The sequence below is a fragment of the Nicotiana sylvestris genome, chromosome 3, assembly GCF_000393655.2.
Source record: "Nicotiana sylvestris chromosome 3, ASM39365v2, whole genome shotgun sequence".
Lineage (NCBI taxonomy): Eukaryota > Viridiplantae > Streptophyta > Magnoliopsida > Solanales > Solanaceae > Nicotiana > Nicotiana sylvestris.
Window position 1 is genome coordinate 217447604 of NC_091059.1, and position 4000 is coordinate 217451603.

The 4000-nt window shown below is 31.5% G+C and overlaps 1 long non-coding RNA gene across 1 annotated transcript; it reads right to left on the bottom strand.

The window, feature by feature from the left end:
* Window positions 1-292: 292 nt before the first annotated feature.
* On the bottom strand, window positions 293-840 carry LOC104211599 (uncharacterized). The gene is made up of 3 exons (XR_707187.2): window positions 756-840; window positions 599-668; window positions 293-520 (listed from the first exon to the last, which is right to left on the bottom strand). It is a non-coding gene; the product is annotated as an uncharacterized lncRNA (long non-coding RNA).
* Between the last annotated feature and the right edge of the window lie 3160 nt (window positions 841-4000).

Genomic DNA, 4000 nt, shown 5'->3' on the forward strand with positions numbered 1-4000 from the left:
AAATACATGTATATATGAAATACATTATTTTCATTCTATACAAATTCGGTACATACAAAACAGTGATTACATGAATACAGAACAAAGTCATGAATTCATCAAAATACACTGATTATGACAAAAAATAATTTTGAGTTATGGCAATAATGATAGGACTGTTGGTGTATTTAAAATTGTTGTTATCTGAACTCAAATACATCTAAATACATCTAAATACAAAAAAGAAAAATCATTGTACAAACTAAAATCAGTGTATGGAGAGTCAAATACATATAAATACATCTACAAAGCCTTTCTCTTTCCGTGTTTCCGAGCTACTTGCTTTAGCAATCTTTTTTTCCCTTGCTCCCAGAAGCAACATCGGTAAGTTTTTTTCTCTTTTCCACATTTAAGTTTTGTAGAGAAACTTGAGGAACATCAGGAATTGTTGATTCTTTCGAATATTTCTCATCTTGACCTTATTTCATAGAGTCATTACGTATTTTTGTTCGCCTTTCAGCTTCCATGATTGTTGATGAACCTGCAAATACAAATACCTCTTGAGTGATTCGCAAATCGAAAGATGGACCATCAAATTTAAGTGCTTTAGTAGGTATACCTCGTATAACCCTCTTCGGAGTTGTTGAATCAGCCATTGAGGACGATATTTGAAGTTTTCCGCTGAAAACCTAACAATGGTAAAAAAAATTAAATAAAAAAAGAACATCAAAGAGAAAAAGAAGAAGCGTGAACCGGCCAAAAACTATAACACTTACCACGAATTTTTGAAGCAAAACCGTTGAATGTGAGAGAGAATCGTGCTTCAACAATCAGCATAATCTTGTTGTGAGAGAGAGATCGTGGAGAGAGAGATTTTGAGAGAGAAACGTTGATCGTGGAAATTTTGAGAGAAGATAACTGAAGGAAAGAGAGAGAAAAATATAAATAGCGTGTTTAATGACTTGACGGTAGTGTATACCATAAATAACTATTTTGTTGTAAAAAATAAAAAGTAGTTATAGAAAATAATATTTTAAAATAATTTTGGTTTATAATAAATAAGGTGTATACCTTTGCTATAGGAGGTAAAATTTCCATCATTATACTAGTAGTCGAGCTTTTCTTCTACTCCCTCCGTTCCAGTTTATGTGAACCTATTTTCTTTTTGGTACGTTCCAAAAAGAATGACCCATTTCTAAATTTGGTAACAATTTAGCTTAAACTTACAATTCTACCCTTAATGAGAAGTTTTTATAACCACACAAATACTCTGGTCCCCTTTTTGACTTATTTAGGACCACAAATTTCAAAAGTCTTCATTTTTTCTTAAACATCGTGCTCAGTCAAATATGTTCGCATCAATTAGAACGGAGGGAGTATTATTTTTGGAAATTAACAAGTAACACCATTAACCATAAGAATATTATCAGGTCACACCCTTTTATTTCAATTTATTTCAACTAGTGCTCAGTCAAATACTCCTTTTATTTTAATTTATGTGAACCTATTTCCTTTTTGGTCCGTTAAAAAAAAGACCCATTTTTAAATTTGGTAACAATTTAGCTTAAACTTACAATTATACCCTTAATGAGAAGCTCTTATAACCACACAAATACTCTGAGCCCCTTTTTAACCTGTATAGGACCACAAATTCCAAAAAACTTCATTTTCTTTAAATTTTATGTCCAATTAAATAGATTCACATAAATCAAAACGGACGGAGTAATATGAATGCCACTAAGGAAATTGGATCAAAAACTGTTTTTTTTTCTTTATTCGTGAAAATTGCCGATTTGACAGTCTTGAGAGGCATTTCCATCCATAAATCGGGTGGATGAAATTGGGCAATTGCTGGCCCTATCTCGGACTTGTGCTCTTGCAAAATGCTTGATTTGACATTCAAAAACAAACAAAAGTCGACTCATTTTTTAAATTCATTCCCAGTAACTACAACAGTCATTAACAAATCGCAATTAAAGGATTAGCCAAATATCCGAGTTGGTATTTTCTTTTCAGCTACGCTGGCCGGAATTGGAAATTAAAATTGCTGGAGTACTGTGTTTAGCGCATTCCGCGTTTTTTGTTTTTTACTTCTCAGTAGGGTTTTTCATTTGGATCGGATATTCTAAATCTGAACCGATTCACTCAATTTTAGATTTCGGATTTCGAATTTTAGATTTCGGATATTTGAATCGGATTTCGGATTGTGTTTATTAAAATTTCGAATATTCGGATCGGATTCAGATTGGTATAATTGCAACCCGACCCGATCAGAAATTCGAAATTATTAGGGCATGTATAAATATTAAACTTTAATTTCGGATAGTCAGTAGGATTTAGCTATATTGACACCATAGTACTCTCATAATTGCAGAAAAATGAATTTTTCTTACTGTATTGCCTCTTTTACAAAGAAAATATACATATGAGTTTGCAACTTTGAGGCATAATAATCCAATCCGATCCAAACTTTAAAATCCGATCCGATCCGATATTAATTCGAATTAGATTCGAATTGCATTTTGAAGAATCCGAAATCCGAATCCGAAATGTGCTAATTAATCATGTTTTCCCCGTTTCAACCTACTTTTAGAAGGAAAAAAAAAACATTACTCTATTCGTCCCGGAGAGAGTAACACGAAAATTACTAAGGTTAACTCACTTAATTTTCTTTGTGCATTTGATCATTGATTTCTTACAATAACAACAACAACCTAGTATAATCCCATTTAGTGGGGTCTGGGGAGGGTAGTGTGTACGCAGACCTTACCCCTACCCTGGGGTAGAGAGACTGTTTCCAAATAGACCATCGGCATCCTTCCCTCCAAGAACTTACCACCTTGCTCTTGGGTAGACTCGAACTCACAACCTCTTGGTTGGAAGTGGAGGTTGATTACCATCAGAACAACCCCATTGATTTCTTAACTTTTTGAAATAGAATTGATGAATCTTTGAAAATATGGAAAAATGCTATAGATCACAAAAGAAATAAAAAATTGAAAGATCTTTGCACAAAAAAAAAAATATTTTTCAGATAATAATAGTGTCAAACGGGATAAAACTTAAAAGAGAGTAGTTGACAGTTGATGCTCTGACCAAAAAATGTCAGATTGACAATTCTTTCCTTTTATTCTGCTCTCAATAGTTTAGTTTCATTGTTTCTGTGAGTTAGAGATTTCGGTATTTTTTTTTTTTTTGGCCATTTTCGTCAAATTGGATTTTACTTTTTTTTTTAAACAATAAATTATGTCAAGAAAAACAATTGTATTTTATTAGTTTGAAGAATTCTTCCACTAAAATGTTACAACCAACCAGTTGGAATGAATTTCTTTCATGAAACTTTAATGCACTTGAAGTTGCGTCCACAAGTTAGTAGAGGTGGGGTTGCATGTTTAATCCACCACAAAAAAAGAGAAAGGCACGTCAAAAGTTGTTTGTCAATTTTTACTATATATAGGTAACATTTTATGGAAATTTAATTTCCAAGTTTAGATGTGTTACGTCTTCACCATTATGTCAATTTTTAGTATGTCATTTTTTTAATTAGTTGCATTTGATGTATGCAATTAGACTTAACAGGGAAAGAATTTAGCATAATTAACTCAAATAATCGCACACTTAACCACTTAAACTAAAAATAGCCACTGAAAGTATAATATATACATAATTTATGTATTTTGCGTGTATAATAAATATATATGACTAAAAAAAGTAAATAAATGACTCGGTATTTATGTAAAATCTCAAGAATTTATTAGTTCTTAATGTACCCCTATTCTTATGGCGTAAAAAAAAATGAAAGAAAGGCTGGTAATACTCGAAAAGAGATTAGAGAAAATGGAAAATGACAAGAAAATCAATTTCTAAAACTTATGGCAATTATGTCAAAATAACTTTTATTGAAAGTTGAACTTATAAATATTTAACTACCAAATTATTTTCAATGCATTTGGTCTTTTAGCTAGAACAAAAAATTATTAATTTTGTATCATTTTGCTATCTGATTTAGGGGTCGTTTGGT